We start from the raw sequence: 18,657 nt of genomic DNA, 5'->3' as shown, positions 1-18,657 counted from the left end.
TCACTTTAGGACCTGACGTCTTCTTTCTGTAGAAAAAATTTTCGATGGTCGAATGATTTTCTATACCCTCAGCCATATGGCTACACAGGATATATATCATTTGATACGACCATTTGATGCCTCATCGAAATAACGGTTTAAGGTCTTAGGTCTCTTTGGACCAAATCCGTTTCAGAATATTTGGAGTCGATCTAGATGTGTCCGTCAGTCAATCTATTTTTCCAGCTGGATTATGTGCTTGATAACTTTCGAAGGGAGTATCCGATTTGGCCCAAACTTGCTACATCGTAATATTATTATCAAACCTAGATCGCATCAGTTAGGTGCGAAAATGGGCAATATCGAATCACTCCATCAAGTAGCTCTTTCGAAATATACATCCGATTCCTTCTAAATTTCACATTTTTTTAATATTCCTACTGTCACACGCTTTCTTATGAAGATGGCAGATATCGGCCCACCTCCCCACAAATGGTTAAAATTTTAAAAATTTTAAATTCGCATAAAATCGGAATTAAAAGTTCGATTTCCTTTAAATTTTGCAGATCCCACAATTTCAATAGAAATGAGTCCCCGAATGTTTTTTAGGAAAACTCTACCAGACCTCTCAGTACCCTCCTTGGGGAACTGATTACATTTTTCTCCATAACAAAAAAAATATATATAAATTCTATGCAGAAAGGCCTCTCAGCAACTTGAAGGTCCGATGACCTGTTTCTGTAGAAAAATCGCTCGTGCACTTAATATTCTGACAACGTTTTCCTAAGAAAAAACATCTCTGAAATAGCTCGATGATTGAATAATATTTTGTTTTTAAATAAAGAAGCACCCATATCACTTGTCTACTTTTTATCGCTCAGGCCTTTTCAGGGACTGAGAACAATTTTCCTTAAAAACGGTCCGATGACTTGCTTGTACAAAAAATGGTCAAACCTATTGAAGATTTTGTTTTTGCAGAAAAAATTATCTTAGACCTCTTCAGAAATTATTTTTTATAGAAAAAATTGCTAAGATACCCTCGGGGGATACTATTGGGGGGAGGGGGGTCCGATCTTTGGTACCAGATATCAGATACAGTTTAGCTCCTATATGTACCTTTATCCGATTTTAGGTTTTTTGTGCACCAAATGATTAATATCAACCCAAGTGACCTGAATTTTGGCACATCCAACCGAATTCAGTCTAGAAGCAAACACATCAAATTTGGAGAAAATCGGTTCAAATATAGCTATAGCTCTCGTATGTATATTTTATCCGATTTGGTGTTAAAGTCTCTCACATTCTTAATATGCACTGCACTATATATAACATAAAAGGTTCAGGCCTCTTGAAGATCTTTTAACTTTTTTTCAGTGCCAAAAGTCGCCTCTAACCTTTTTAAGGGTCTAACTCTATAAACAAAATTCATGGCAGTTACTTTGGATCTAACAACCTCCCATAGAAAAAATACACCTTTAATTCTCTGCCCCACCCACTCTAGGTCAAACACAATTTATTGATCAAAAGGTAAATTGTCGTGCGTCGTTCTCTTATAAATACATTTCTGCAATGATTCAGTTTTCTTTGCAAATAAGTGTTTGTTGACCGACCGACCGACCATTTAGTTACGTCCAACATCTTTGTGTGACAGACAAGACACATTGCGGTGGTTGTGTGTTGTGGCAAAATATACGCACGAAGCCACATCAAAAACAAACAAACAACGGCGAAATCGTTTGATGTTGGCCCGCTGCTATAGTTTGGCTTATTTATGTTGCGGACAGATGTGCGGATGGATGGATAGATGGATGGACGGACTGACAGACAGACAGACAGACGGATGTATGGACTGAATTATAGAAGAAAGAGAACCAAAAGAACATTTACATACATCAAAGAAAAGAAAGGAGGTTAATATGAAATGGAGCACCCAGCAAACCAAGTGAGGCAAATTAGAAAGTTGTGAAAAATGTGTGAAATCTTAAGGAAGATTAATTCAGGCGAACTTGTTTCTAACAATCAATTTGATAGGGGAGGATTATTTCCGTTTCCTCTGGTCGAATTTGAAGTAGTATCAGAAATATCTATATAATCTTGATATAGCCCTTGTAGCTCTCTCTCTCTCTCTCTTTCTCTCGAATATGTATCTCACTTTTGAAACCAAAAAATAATAGGCATTACAGAACCAGCTGAGAGTTAGGACAAAATATCTGCAATCGTAAAATATAGCAAGAGAGTTGTAGAACGAAATGGTCAGCGATTTATATACCCTCCACCATAGTTTGGAGGGTATATTAAGTTTGTCATTCCGTTTGTAACACCTCGAAATATACATTTTAGGCCCCACAATGTCGATTTAGCCGTGTCCGTCCGTCTGTCCGTCTGTGGAACTCACTCTAGCTTTCGAACGAAATTAAGTAAGTTGATAAAAATTTACTCAAATGTGTATTATGTCTGCAGGACTTTTGGTATTGAAAATGGGGCACATGGGGCCACGTTTTGGTATAGCCGCCATATAACGGTACCTCCCGATATTCGGTATTATGATGATTTTACCGACATTATTCACCGGAATTGTTTCAAAATTGATATTTGAAGTTCGTAATGGATACTACAGCCTAAGACAAAAATGAGCCATGTAGGTCCATGTCTTCGTAAAGCCCCCATATAACGGTACCCCCCTGATATTCGGTATTTTGATGATTTTAGCGACATTATTTACCGGAATTGTTTTAAATTTGGTATTTGAAGTTCGTAATGGGTACTACAGCCTGTGACAGAAAATTGTCTCTACAGGTCCACGTCTTCCTATAGCCCCCATATAACGGAAGCCCCCGATATTCGGTATTTTGATAATTTTAGCGACATTATTTACAGGAATTGTTTCAAATTTTGTATTTGAAGTTCGTAATGGATACTACAGCCTATGCCACAAAATTGTCTGTGCAGGTTCACGTTTTATAACCCCCATGATACCTCCCTATATTCGATATTTTGATGATTTTAGCTGCATTATAAACAGGTCTTTTTTTCAAGTTTCGCATTTGAATATTGCAATCGCTTATGACAAAAGTTACCTATGCAGGTTCACGTCGTCGTATAGACCCTAATATACGCCTACATTCGGTATTTTTAAGATTTTAATAGGATTTCTTAACGGATTTGTACCAAATGCTGGAGGGTATACAAAGTTCGGCCCGAACGAACTTACAGCTATTTTACTTGTTATCCATCGATAAGGCTTAACATTTTAAATTATGCACGGCAATCATTTAATGATTAGAGGAATAAAAAAAGGTAGCATTTTCGGAACTTCTTACATTAAGGGTACGAACAGTAGAGAAGTTACAACAGTGTTTTTTAGATAAAGTTGCATGGAACTTTGTGCATTTTGTTTGCTGGGTTATAACGATTAATGTTGGCATGCGTGTACATCGAAGGTGAGTGTGTTTGTAATTATTCGTGATTTACACATGATCGGTCATTCGAATGAGAGAATTTAATTTATTTTCCATGTTAATCATTTATATATTTTGACATTTTCGAAACTTAGGTGTAAACTTTTCAAAATGGTAAGATGGTGTGATTGGAAGTTCGGTTTTGGTTCTTCAGCCAGGGAATCACAAAATGTTGACCCTTTGTAGGGGAGGTACCAGAAGGAGTGAACCGATATATCCCATATTCACACCAGACCTTGGGCTAATACAAATATTGTGATGTGTGTAATTTAAAGAGGACCGGAATGCTTATATCAGATTGTATGATCGTTTTGGTTATTCAAAATCCTGAACCCCATGTGGGGGAGGTACCAGAAGAAATGGTGCGATCTGTACCACCTCTACAACAAATCTTGTGGAATCGGATGTTAATTTCGTGTTTTATGTGCTTCATGAATATTCAAAATTTTGACCCTTTGTAAGGGATGTACCAGAATGAGTGTACCTATATATTCCATCTTCAAACAAGACCTTGGATTAATAAAAATATTGTTATCTGTGTAATTTAAAGACAATCGAACTCTTAAATCGCATATTATAAAAGTTATAATTTTTCTAAATTTTTGGCTGAGGGTATAAAAATCATCAAAATGAGGGTGAAATTCGGCTCAATGATGTCTCCAATATGTTCAATGTATAAAATCTGCGATTTTATTGGGAGTACGCATTTCAGTTGGCTTTTATCATTCATGCACTAGTCAAAAAATAAATATCCTCCGTCATGTTATATACATAATATCAATGAAGACCTATTTCAACACTTTTTTGTAAGGCCGTTAGACACCCTTACGAAACTTCAAATATAAAATTTCTTAAAATTTTGTTGAAAAAAATGGGAAAGGCTTAAAACGGCCGAACCGAAAGTTATGTCACAATGTGCATGAGGATTAAGAACATGTGACAACCTTTAAATCCTGACAATTCCGTTGAAAAAAAATTATGGGGTCTATACGAAAAAGTTGGCCAACCTGTGGAAGGCCTTCGGACCACATATAGGCTTTTTACCAATCGAAGTGCTGTGAAAGGCTTTTTTCCATGGAAGGGTCTTCTGGCCATAAAAGACCCGTGGAAGGCCTTCGGGACATAGAAACAGATTAAGAGTCTTTCACTGACAAAGGAAAAGGTCTTCTGGGTAAGAATCTTCTGGACATAAAAGACGTCGAATAGGCCTTTTACACAGGGAAGGCCATAGAAGATCAGCAAGTGGTCTTCTGACCATAGAAGAATTGTGAAAAGTTTTCTAGACATAGAAGACCTGTACGAAGAACTTATTATTGTGGAAGACCTTGAAAAGGTCTTCTGGTCATGGAAGGTCTGTAAAAGTTGTTCTGGATTATTGAAGACTTAGAACACAAGACCTTTTACAAGTTTTCTATAGGTAGAAGACCTTTTAAAGGTCTTCTAGCCATGGAAGACCTTAGGAAAGTCATCTGAATTTGAATGACCTTTAGAAGGTCTCCTGACCTCTAGACGTCCTGTAAAAGGACTTCTGGCCACAGTAAAAGGTCTTATGGCCATGGAAGACCTGGAAAAGGTTTTCTAGCCATTGAAGACCTAAGGAAAGTCATCTTAATTTGAATGACCTGTAGAAGGTCTTCTGGCCGTGGAGAACATGTAAAAAGCTTCCTGGCCATTAAAGACCATTAAAAAGTCTTCTGATAGTTGAAAAGTTGTAAGAGGTCCTCAGGCTATGAAATAACTGCAAAAGATCCATAGACGTCCTGTCAAAGGACTTCGGGCCACAGTAGGAGGTCTTATGGCCATGGAAAACCTGGAAAAGGTTTTCCAGATATAGAAGACATGTTAAATGTTTTCTATCCATGTAAGTCTTAAGGAAAGTCATGTGAATTTGAATGACCTGTAGAAGGTCTTCTGGCCGTGAAGGACTTGTAAAAAGCCTTCTAAAGACCATTAAAAAGTCTTCTGATAGTTGAAAAGTTGTAAGAGGTCGTCAGGCTATGGAAAAACTGCAAAAGATCCATAGAAGTTCTGTAAAAAAACTTCTGGCCACAGTAAAAGGTCTTACGGCCATGGAAGACCTGGAAAAGGTCTTGCAGATATAGAAGACATGTAAAACGTTTTCTAGCCATGTAAGACCTGCATAAGGTTTTCTAGACATAAAAGACATGTAAAAGGTCTTCTGACAATAATATAGGGCCTTTGAGGTTTAAAAAAAAATTAGAAAACTTCTTCTTGTGGTTAAAGAAGAACTATAAAGGCCATTGAAGACCCATTAAAGATATCCTGGTTATAGAAAAGTTTTTAAGGCGTGGAGCGTCAAAATTTAGCAGAGTAATTTGTATTGTGTCTAGGATGAAAATTGAAAATGAGATATATCGGTCCACGTTCTGGTATAGTCCCCATACAACGGTACCTCCCGATATTTGGTATTTTGATTATTTTTGCCACATTTTTTTATGGATTTGTCTGAAAATTGGTATTTGTAGGTCATAACGGGTCCCAGTTCGTGTGGCGAGACATTGCATGTATAGGTCCAGGCTTTGGTATAGTCCCCATATAAAGGTACCTCCCGATATTCGGTATTTGGATTATTTTTGCCACATTTTTTCACGGATTTGTCTGAAAATTGGTATTTGCAGGTCATAATGGGTCCCAGTTCGTGTGGCGAATCATTGTAATTATAGGTTCACGTTTTGGTATAGTCCCCATACAACGGTACCTCCCGATATTTGGTATTTTGAAGATTTACGCCACATTTTTTCACGGATTTGTCTGAAAATTGGTATTTGTAGGTCATAATGGGTTGTAGCTCCTTTGGCGAAACATTGCATGTATGGGTCCACGATTTGGTATAGTCCCCACATAAAGGTACCTCCCGATATTCGGTATTTTCATGATTTTTGCCACATTTTTCCACGGATTTGTCTGAAAATTGTTATTTGTAGGTCATAACGGGTCCCAGTTCGTGTGGCGAAACATTGCATGTATAGGTCCAGGCTTTGGTATAGCCCCCATATAAAGGTACCTGCCGATATCCGGTATTTTTATTATTTTTTCCACATTTTTTCACGGATTTGTCTGAAAATTTGTATTTGTAGGTCATAATGGGTTCTAGCTCCTTTGGCGAAACATTGCATGTATGGGTCCACGATTAGGTATAGCCCTCATATAAAGGTACCTGCCGATATCCGGTATTTTTATTATTTTTGCCACATTTTTTTCACGGATTTGTCTGAAAATTGATATTTGTAGGTCATAAGGGGTCCCAGTTCGTATGGCGAGACATTGCATCTATAGGTCCAGGCTTTGGTATTGCCCCCATATAAAGGTACCTCCAGATATTCGGTATTTTGATTATTTTTGCCACATTTTTTCACGAATTTGTCTGAAAATTGGTATTTGTAGGTCATAATGGGTTCTAGCTCCTTTGCATGTATAGGTGGAGGGTGTTAAAAGTTTAGCCCGGCTGAACTTAATGTTTTTTTACTTGTTTAATTTACCATTTTTTTAACCACTGTACCGATAAAATTTATTAAAAGATTACCGACCATTACCAGAGCTCTTCGAAATTATTCATTCCTTAATCCGCTTAACCACATAAAGTTCATCGTTTTATTGTGATATGGTAGAAGAAATCCTTCTTTATTGTTATTACCATAACAATTTGTAGTCATCTCGAAATTATAAAAAATTAACGATTTTAAAAGCTTTATATGAGGATTAAGAGATTTTTTTTATGGCAGAATTCAGTAAACGATGTCCTCTAAATGAGGTGAATCATTCCCTATGAAGGGAGGGCTCTTTGGAAATGTGTTCGCTTGGACTCTTACAAATGAGTCCTGAATGTGTGTGCAAATGAAAGTAGGCATAATTTCTCTACTCCCAACATGCGGACTAACAATTTTTTTTTTTTTTTTTTTGAAAATTTTAAATATATCTGTAAAACAGCATTAAGGTATCTATCCAGGACTCCTCATAGATTGTTGTCTACACTCACACATATGTATATTTTTTTTTTCTATTAATAAAATATAAAAAAATTCGAATTAATTAAAACGTTTAGCTACCAACCAACTTCCAATAATAATTTCTCAACAAAATAGTCGGTCTACACCCATATTTAAGTCTGGGAAAAATTAATCAATTTTTCTAATCTCAAGAGTCGTTTGGCTCGTGTGTTTGTGTTCTTATCACAGCTGAAGCAGCAGCTGCAGCTGCTGGCAGCGGACAGTCATTTCTATTCATTGCAAGTTTAAAGGGAGGGAGACTTTGAAAGAAAAACAGCAGCAAAAAACCAGTGAAGAAAGTCTTAAATTCGGGCGGGCCGACTTTATGATACCCTACACCACTTTGCTAATTTAGTAGAGCTCCGCATAACAATAAAATTTTTTTATGGGAGAATTCAATCATACACGCCATGATTATAATTATAATTTAAAGTTCAAAGGTCTAAATATGCCGAAACATTTGTATCTTTTAAATTCGGACTTTGGTGCACAATTAATTTGAAATCGGATAAAGATATATGTGGGAGCTATATCCAAATCGGAACCGATCTCGATGAAATTTGGCAAAGATATTTCTGAGCTGTATTTGATATATTTTCCCAAATATTGTTTTTACAGAGTGCATATTACAGCTGCGGAGGACAAAAATAAGAAATCGGATTAACAATATATATATGGGAGCTATAGCTATATCTGAACCGATTTCGATCAAATTTGGCATACTTATTTTCAGGCCTAATTTGGTTGCATGTGTGGGAAATTCCATACTATTCGGGCTGATATTACACGTTTGGTGCACAATAAAAGACAAATCGGACCAAGATATATATGGGAGCTATATCTCAATTTTGACCGATTATCTCCAATTTCAATAGGGTTCGTCCTTGGGCCAAACAAATGTTGTTTGGAAAATTTCATCTGAATCGGTCAATAAATGCGACCGGTACTTTGTTTACAAGAATACATGGACAGACGGACGGACATGCGTGAATCGACTCAGAATGTGATTCTATGCAGATCATCATGAGGATCTATGGGTCTATCTCGTCTCCTTTTGCCTGTTACAAACAAATGCACAAAGACATAATACCCTGACCGCCTTGTGGTGTAGGGTATAATAACAAGTTAAAAAGCAATAAGTTCGTCCGGGCCCAACTTAAAATACCCTCCACCATTTAGAACGAATTTGGAAATTTTCAAAAAATAAAATCCGTTAAAAATTCTGTTAAAATCTTAAAAATGTTAATTTAAAACTACTCGGGTGACTAATGATGCTACAATCATCAAAATACAGAATTTTGGGAGGTACTGATATATAGGGCCTATACGAAGACCTGTACCTACATAGACAATTTCCTGTCATAAGCTGTAGTATCCATTATGAATTTCAAATACGACATCTCAAACAATTTCGGTGAGTATTGTACCTAAAATCGTCAAAATACCGAATATAGGGAGGTGCTGATATATGGGGCCTACACGAAGATCTGGACCTGCATAAACAATTTTTTGTCATAGAATGTCCCTGTTCCCATTACGAACTCTAATTACGTAATTTGACACTACTCCGGTGAATAATGACGCTAAAATCCAAAAATACCGAATATAGGGAGGTACCGTTATATGGGGGCTATACGAAGACGTGGACCTGCATAGACAATTTTCTGTCCTAGGCTGTAGTAGCCATTGCGAACTTGAAATGCCAAATCGGAAACAATTCCGGTGAATAATGTCGCTAAAATCATCAAAATACCGAATATAGGGATGTACCTTTATATCGGAGCTATACGAAGACCTGGACCTGCATAGACACTTTTCTTTCACAGGCTGTAGCATCCATCACGAACTTCAAATACGACAGCTCAAACAATTTCGGTGAGTATTTTACCTAAAATCGTCAAAATACCGAATATAGGGAGGTACTGATATATGGGGTCTATACGAAGACCTGGACCTGCACAAAAAATTTTCTGTCATAGGCTGTAGTATCCATTTCGAACTTCAAATACCAAATTTGAAACAATTCCGGTGAATAATGTCGCTAAAATCATCAAAATATCGAATATCGGACCTACATGACCCATGTACGAACTTGACCTGCCTACTGGCAAAATAAACATGTGTGCAACATTTTAGCCTTCTATTTCAATTCGTTCGAAAGATAGCGTAATTACGACCGGCAGACAGCCAGACGGACATCGCTAAATCGACTTAGAATTTTACGCTGATCAATAATATACATAGCTGGGTCTGACATGAGTATTTCGAGGAGTTACAAACGGAATGACAAAGTTAATATACCCTCCATAGAATGGTAGGGGGGCGAAGGGAAAAAGCCCCACAAACTATTGACAAATTTATTAACGCAGATAATGGCGCAATTCATTCATGCATTCGTGTGGACCTCATCGAAGAACTAACGTTGAAGAACAAGAATCAAGCTACACAGACCATACGACTCCAACACCACCACGACCAAACAACCAACCAGCCAGCCAGCCATCCAACCAACAACACCCCATAGTCACGACAACAGACAGATAGAGTGGTTTGAAAATCACCACCATAGGCCACCACCACTCAAGGTAAAACTCACCAGCCCCAACCCACCGCAGTGGCCAACCAACCAACTAAACACACAACGAGTCGTACAGCCATATTCGTCTGTATCCATCCGGTTCGTATACTTTGTAGACGTGAAGATTTGCATAAGCATCGGTGGTTCAGTGGTAGAATGCTCGCCTGCCACGCGGGCGGCCCGGGTTCGATTCCCGGCCGATGCAATTTAATTTTTATTTTTTTTATTTTTTTTTTATTTTGTTCTTTTTTTTTGTTTTAATATTTTTTCAATTAAAAATTGTTTAATAAATAATTTTTCTTTTTTTATAAATTTATTTTAGCGGTTGTAATCAAAATATGGACAAGTCATTTGATTTGGTTTAAATTGTTGTCTAACCGAATATGTGGGGTGGACATATTTTTCAGGGAGGGGCGCACGAATTGCGAAATTGCCAGAGAGCAGTTGTTGGCAAAATTATGGCAATATGGGGAGTGTTTTAAATAAACATGCATTAAAAAACAGTTTTTGCAGTTCCTATAAAAGGAGAGAGGAGAGGGTGTCTATCGCCCTTTAAAGGGCGATTGATATAGAGACGCCTTAGATGGCGTCTATAGAGACGCCTTTGAGGGCGTCTAATAGAGACGCCTTTCACGGCGTCCCTAGAGACCCCTTTCAGGGCGTATATAGAGACCTCCTTCAGGGCTTCTATAGAGACGCCTTTGAGGGCGTCTATAGAGACACCCTTCAGGGCGTCTATAGAGACTCCCTTCAGGGCGTCTATAGGATCTATAGAGAACCCCTTCAGGGCGTTTATAGAGACCTCTTTCAGGACGTCTATAGAGATCCCCTTCAGGGCGTCTATAGAGACCCCCTTCAGGGCGTCTATAGAGACCCCCTTCAGGGCGTCTATAGAGACCCCCTTCAGGGCGTCTATAGAGACTCCCTTCAGGGCGTCTATAGGATCTATAGAGACACCCTTCAGGGCGTCTATAGAGACCCCCTTCAGGGCGTCTATAGAGACCCCCTTCAGGGCGTCTATAGAGACCCCCTTCAGGGCGTCTATAGAGACCCCCTTCAGGGCGTCTATAAAGACCCCCTTCAGGGCGTCTATAGAGAACCCCTTCAGGGCGTCTATAGAGACCCCCTTCAGGGCGTCTATAGAGAACCCCTTCAGGGCGTCTATAGAGAACCCCTTCAGGGCGTCTATACAGACCCCCTTCAGGGCGCCTATAGAGACACCCTTCAGGGCGCCTATAGAGACACCCTTCAGCGCGTATAGAGACACTCTTCAGGGCGCCTATAGAGACACCCTTCAGGGCGTCTATAGAGACACCCTTCAGGGCGTCTATAGAGAGACACCCTTCAGGGCGCCTATAGAGACACCCTTCAGGGCGTCTATAGTGAGACACCCTTCAGGGCGCCTATAGAGACACCCTTCAGGGCGTCTATAGAGAGACACCCTTCAGGGCGCCTATAGAGACACCCTTCAGGGCGTCTATAGAGAGACACCCTTCAGGGCGTCTATAGAGAGACACCCTTCAGGGCGTCTATAGAGAGACACCCTTCAGGGCGTCTATAGAGAGACACCCTTCAAGTCGTCTTTAGAGACGCCTTTCATGGCGTCTATATTGAGACGCCTTCCAGGGCGTCTATATAGAGACCCTTTACGCAGCGTCTATGAAGACGCCTTTCAGGGCATCTATAGAGACACACCTTTCAGGTCGTCTATAGAGAGACGCCTTTGAGGGCGTCTATGGAGACACCTTTGAGGGCGTCTATAGAGACGCCTTTCAGGGCGCCTCTATAGACGCCCCCCTCTCAGGGGGTCTATAAAGACTCCTTTCTATAGCGTCTATAGGGGATCTTTTTGTAGTGCCTTTCCTAACCTCTGCTACCATTTCGCCAACAACTGTAACTGTCGTAATTCATACGTTTAGCACGAATGTAATATGTTTTTCTTAATATATGTAGACCAGACACCAGCCAGCAGCAGCAGCTCCACCATCACCATCACCAACAACCACAGCCACATCGTGGACCGACCGAATAAAAGATAACGTTTAAAATGAAATGTGGCCACAAATTAGTCTTCATTATGTCAATAAATCATTGTTTTGAAGTCAACAACAACATCAACAGCAACACTGGCTACGCCATGCCAATGTTTGCTAGAGAGAAAAAAAAACCCGACTCCTGGACGGACATCAAAAATTTAATAGAGTTAAAACAAGATCTCAAGGGGAGGAAACATTCATGCGTGAGCTATTAATAACACCATCGTCGAGCGACTATTATGGAAATGTTGCAATTGTAATAGGGGAGGTGGTGTGATCAGGTGGGGAAATATTAATCACGGAAAAATATGATGTTAGGAAATCGAAGATGAGTATTTCAAATATGGAAAACTTTAAACGGGCCTTCTAAGAATAGAAAATCCTAGGCGGAAACCTAAAGTGGGAAAAAAAGGTGAAAAGGTGCTCAATCCATGGAGGATCTCAGAGGCATTATTTTATGGATCCTCAAAGGGTCTTCAATGCATGACTTAAGGCTTAAGTGCCATATTTTCGGGGTCCCGATGGATATCCTAGTGATTTTATGGAAATCTTTTAACAGGTCTTCTAAGAAAATCCTGCAGTGAAGTAATGTCTAAGAGGATTTTTTTTCTGAAAGTCCTCAAAGGGTCTTCAATGCAGCGAGGATCTCAGAGGCATTATTTTTTGGATCCTCAAAGGATTTTCAATGCATGTAGGGCGTAAGGACCATATTTTCGGGGTCCCGGTGAAAACCCTATGGATTTAGTATAAATAGAAGGCCTTTATGTATTTTACACCCCAAAGGGAAATTATAAGTTACGGAAGCCATTTTACCCTCCTCTGTACATGGAAGACTCCTGAAGGGGGTTTTTGCACAGAAAACGCTCCAAAGAGTGTCTTCTTTGTTGGGATAGCCTTAAAAGTGGTATTTTACGTATAGAAGACCTCATAGAAGGCTTTCATAAGGATAAGGGGGATCGTCAATTCGGATTTAGGTCTGTTTTTCCTCGACCCATGCCTTAAAGGCGTTTAGTAGCTTTGTTTCTTGATTCTTCAGGATTAAAATGGGTGAGCGACTATCAAGTCTCCGACCGATAGGTTCCCTCCTTGGTCCGATGGTATATAAAATTTTTTCCTACGACATCCCGAACCCTACCTCTGGCGGTTTCCTCCTGACATATACCGTCGTCGGTACTTCGATAGATGGTGCCTAAAGTTGAATGTAGGGAAATATTGTGCCATGGCCTTCCTTGATTGGCCGGGCATAATATACCATAATTTTAGGAGATTTCAACCTGTTTTTAGGATAGGCTCGGATCAGGTTCCATTTCTCGGATAAGATGAGATACTTAGGTTAGTAATTCAGGAGAGGTTCGAGCATATTCGTCATATAAAATATGTCCTCCCTAAGGCTAAGGATCTATATTTCGGATACAGTCGAATCTTGAGGATGAGGGGTGGTCTTTGCCCCGATATTAGGCTCTTGATCTCTTGATAAACACCCCTTCCGCGGTGTCTATGGAACCCCCTACTGGGCTTCTATGGAGACACTCTTCAGAGGCGTCTATGGAGACTCATTCAGGTTGTCTATGGGGACCTTCTTCAGAGCGTCTATGGAGACATCCTTCAGGTTTCAGGCATCTATAAAGGCGCCGTTTATTGAGACGCTTCTCAGGGCGTCTATAGCAAGATGCCTTTCAAGGTTTATATAGAGAGACGCCTTTGAGGGCGGCTATGGGGACGCCTTCTACGGCGTCTATAGAGGGACGTCTTTGAAGGCATCTGTAGATAGAGAACCCCTTCAAGGTGTCTATAGAGACGAATTTCACGGCGTCTATATGGAAAGGTCAAGGCTGTGGGAAAGAAAAATACTATCCCCTTATCTGGGCCTCCGAGCCTTCCGTTGGGCAGATGGCTCCTGTAGAACCCATTCTTGTAGGTCGGTCTACTATAGGACGCAAATAGATAGGATAGACGTCTTTATGGCGAAGACTACACTGGCATTCTTAGACTTATATCAGAGGTCTTCTATTCTAGAGGATCTTCTATTCTTTCATAGGAGATTTTTAGCCACGGATTGGAATAGACATAGGTTCAACACCGCCCGGCCGACCAAGGAAGGCCATGGCACAACATTTCACTGTTTTCAATCTTGGGCGCCATCTAACGAAGTACCGATGGAGGGCATCGAGATACTCGTTACGTTAACTTTTAACCGACCTAGCGAGGATACCGGAAAAGGTTAAAAGGACATCGGCTTAGGTCAGGAGGATACCGCCAGAGGTAGAGCGACTTGATAGTGGCTCATCCATTTTTATCCTGAAGAAACGATCCCTAAGAAAACTGGTGACCGTTCTACAGAATTGGCTGCCAAAGCCATACGAATCTACTCCGAGCCTATCTTAAGGACCGTCTGAAATCTCCTCCGGACGACCAAGGAAGGCCATGCCCGAACATTTCCTTACATTCAAATTTGAGCGCCATTTCACGGCATCTATATGGAAAGGCCAAGGGTGTGGGAAAGGAAAATACTTCTTCTATTCTTTCATATGAGATTTTTAAGCCACGGATTGGAATAGACATAGCTACAACACCGCCCAGCTCGCATTTTCTCCAATTTTTATACCCATCCCCTCTTTGTCTTCATCTATCCGAAACCTCTATGTGAATGGCAAATAATTTATGTACGAAAAAGAAATGCATATTCCTTGGCATCGTTCGTAAAATTTTAATATTTATTTTCTTCTGCGCCAGCTAGGAAAGAAAGCAATGGCCTGCCGCTTCTCGAGCCACGAAAGCCTTGTTGTAGCGATCAATTTGTTATGAAGGCTATGCCAATTTGCCAATGTTGTCCGTTCGTTTTAAAAATAGAAAGGCAATTATTGTGTCTGCCGATCGAAGAGCCACAGAGTGAGAGAAAGAGAAGATGTCAAACGTGTTGTGCTAATGGAGAATTACGAGGATGATCAATGGGGTGTTGCCTGCCAGACGGACGGACGGACAGACGGACTTGTAGACAATAATTATAATGTTTAATATAGATTTAACCTATTTGAGAAAAGTAAAGAAAAAACTATAGCCTGCATTGCATATTCAATAGAGAAAGGAAGTGGATAGATTGGAAAATTACCAGGAGACGACTACATTTTGAAGTGATGGTATGGTAATAAATTTTTAAATTGAGATGTGCCAAAGGGAATACTTTTACTGAAGAGGAATTAATAAGGAAGGGCAACATTTGTGCGAAAATTGGAGGGTGTCCTTAATACATATTTTAAACTAAATTTCGTGGCTGAAAATCTCCTATAAAAGAATAAAGGACCCTCATCCCCGCGGAGCAAACCCAGCTCGTTAAACCTGGCAAGGTCGGCAGAGGGCATATGCTTCCAAGCTCGAAGCTAGTCCGCATTCTCAAAATACCTTAACATACCCTCAACGATGCTATGAACTAACATCAGTCTAAGAAGGCCAGTCCAGTCTTCACAATAAAGACGTCCATCCTATTTTTTGCGCTCTATAGTAGGTCGACCTACAAGAATGGACTGTATGTAAGGCATCCAAAAGGGACGGAGGTCCATACAAGACGAGAGTATTCTTCTTTCCCACAACCTTGGCCTTCCCATCTGATGAGACGAAATGTCAAACCAGACGGGGAAGGCACAGGGGACGATAAATCTGATCACCTGCCGGTAGATAAAAAGCCTAACATCCACAAGATTCGACTGTATCCGAAATATAGATCCTCAACCCTAGACTTATGAAATATTAGTCCTAAGTGTCTCATTTTATCCAAGACAGGAACCTGTTCCGAGCCTTTGGGGGCGTCTATAGAGATACGCCTTTTCAGGAGGTCTATATGAAGACGCCTGTCAGGACTATAGAGACGCCATTCACGGCGTCTTTAGTCTTTAAAGACGTCTATAGAGATCAGCTTTTAAGGGCGTCTAAAGAGAGACGCCTTTGATGGGGTCTAAAGAGAGACGTCTTTAAGGGTGTCTATAGAGAGACGCCTTTGAGGGTGTCTATAGAGAGTCGCCTTTGAGGGCGTCTAAAGAGAGACGCCTTTGAGGGAGTCTAAAGAGAGACGCCTTTGAGGGCGTCTAAAGAGAGACGTCTTTAAGGGCGTCAATAAAAAGACTCCTTTGAAGGCGTCTATAGAGAGACGCCTTTCTGGGCGAGATTTCAGAGATGCCTTTGAGGGAGTCTTTATGACGAAAATGGTCAAACCCCTCATGAAATACTACCCTTAAGTATCTCATCTTATCCGAGACAGGAACCTGCTCCGAGCATATCTTAAGAACCGGCTCAAATCTCCTAAAATTAGGGTACACTATGCCCGGCCGGCCAAGAAAGGCCGTAGAAAAACATTTCCCTGCATTCAACTTTGGGCGCCATCTAACGAAATACTGATGGAGGGCATCGAGGTACTCGTTAACGCGCCAATTAATCGACCTAACGAAGGGACCGAAAAAGGGTAAAAGGACACCATCGGCATAGGTCAGGGGGAAACCGCCAGAGGGAGGGGCCGGGATGTCGCAGAAAAAGATGTTGTATAACATCGGATCAAGGAGGAAACTTTGCCAACATTAGGTGGCGACTTAATAGTCTCTCGCCAACTTTAATCCTGAAAAATCGATCCCAGGATTGGCTGCCAAAGCCAAATGATTGGAATTTATATAAAAGTCCATCATGCCAGACAGAATGATAAGTCCTGGTGATATCAAGGGAGACGGCTGTAGTTCCGTACTGCCTGTCGAATCCAACAAAGATACTTAATACCATTAAGGCATGAGTCGTGGAGAGACCAGACCTAAAACCGAATTGAAAATCCTATAGAATCCTCCTTTCTTCAATGGTTTTTCTAATTCTTGCCGGATTAAAGGATTCGAATAACGTTCCGAACGGTATAAGAATGGAAATAGGGAGTGATCAGAACACCGTTTCAGTATGGAAACCATCTTGACTTCCTTCTAAGTCATAGGAAAGTACTCTAGATTCAGACAAAGGTTGAAGAGAATTATCAAAAAGGGCCTGTCCTTTCAAAACTATATCGGGCTGGTCGGCGTGAAATCGCAAAGCCAATCCTCCTGGACTCGACTCAGCTCGGCGAGATTTGGGATATAGAGTTGGTATAAATATTAGGATGTGCCAAGTTTGAAAGGAATTGGATGCTAATTTTTCTTTCTATTAGGCTAATGGGTATTGGGTGAGGTACCAGAAGGAGTGGCTGATCTATCCCATCTTGATACAAGATCTACAGTTGACGTCCACGTCTTCGTTTGACACCCATATAACGGTACCCCCCGATATTCGGTGTTTTGATAATTTTTGCGAAATTATTAAAAGAAATATTGAGATGTGCGAGATTTGAAGAGAATCGATAACTTTTAACTATTCAATTTTTGGGTCCTTTTTGAGCGAGGTACCATAAAGAGTATGCTGACATTGCCCATTTTCTCACGTGACCTTGCACTGATAGAAATATTGGGAATTGCAAAGTTTGCCAAAAATTGGATGACCCAGCGCAGACAGACGGACGGACGGACGGACAGATACCCTAGATCGACTCCAAATGTCCTGAACAGGATTTGCTCCAAAGAAACCTGGGGTCTATAAACCTTACTTCGATGAGGCACGTTTCGGCCGTATCAAATGATTTCTGAAGCCTTATGGCTGAGGTCATAAAAACAAGTAGGCAAAGGCAATATTCGTGCGGAGCCAACCATGTGATGCCCCACAACACTAAAATATGTTGGACAGCCCCTTTAAGGACCAAAACCATTCTGCTCGAATTCGTTTTTGAAATAATGTAAAATGTAGTTCTTCAAAAATGTTGCCTTTTTCTTTGGTTACCGTTGGCATTTGTCCTATATTAACGTCATCTGGCGTCTCGGTATGTAATCAGAACAATTTACACAAAAATGTTTGTCCATTTTACCCGCTAAATATTATCCGAAGGCCTTCGAAAATGCTAGGCTTCTGCCAGGTCCTAAAGTCTAGCCTTCCTTAAACTCTGACCCCATGCAAAATTCCGCATCTAATGGTGTATAATTAAAAATTAAAAAATGTTTCTGTTTCTGGTTTATTTCAACCACCTGCGATCATCTCCAAACACAATGAACTTCTTATCTGACCCTAACCCTAGCTTCATGCAAAATGTTATTTGGATCTGGCCGTAATTGCGTGTTTGACCTGTAGCATAATTGCAAATTAACATGGACAGATGAACGGACGGACATACATACATAGGTAGAACGACTCAGCTAGAGGAGATAGGAGGATCTATATATAACATCGTAGGAATATCAATGTTTAAAAAAAAAGTAAAAAAGCTGTTGAATACCTTCCACCATTTGGTACAAATTTAAAAATTTTCAAAAACAATAAAATCCGTTAAAAATACCGAATGTAGCCGTTATATTAGGGTCTATACGACGTCGTGGACCTGCATTGGCAACTTTGGTCACAAGCTATTACAATATTCAAATGCGAAACTTGAAAAAAAATCTGTTTATAATGTAGCTAAAATCATCAAAATACCGAATATAAGAAGGTACCATGGGGGTTAAAAAACGTGGACCTGCACAGACAATTTTCGGTGATAGGTTGTATTATCCATT

The 18,657-nt window shown here is 40.2% G+C and overlaps 2 protein-coding genes and 1 non-coding gene across 3 annotated transcripts in view; 2 read left to right on the top strand and 1 right to left on the bottom strand.

The window, feature by feature from the left end:
* The window catches only part of LOC101900564 (bone morphogenetic protein receptor type-1B), a 472,784-nt gene that overhangs the window by 371,792 nt on the left and 82,335 nt on the right, over window positions 1-18,657 (bottom strand). The window lies entirely within an intron of this gene.
* The window catches only part of LOC101901643 (probable cytochrome P450 4ac1), a 181,999-nt gene that overhangs the window by 86,246 nt on the left and 77,096 nt on the right, over window positions 1-18,657 (top strand). The window lies entirely within an intron of this gene.
* Window positions 10,157-10,227, top strand: TRNAG-GCC (transfer RNA glycine (anticodon GCC)). The gene has a single exon. It is a non-coding gene; the product is annotated as a tRNA-Gly (tRNA).

The sequence above is a fragment of the Musca domestica genome, unplaced genomic scaffold, assembly GCF_030504385.1.
Source record: "Musca domestica strain aabys unplaced genomic scaffold, Musca_domestica.polishedcontigs.V.1.1 34, whole genome shotgun sequence".
NCBI lineage: Eukaryota > Metazoa > Arthropoda > Insecta > Diptera > Muscidae > Musca > Musca domestica.
The sequence above is the reverse complement of the archived record's forward strand: the minus strand, read 5'-3'. Positions and strand labels throughout refer to the sequence as shown.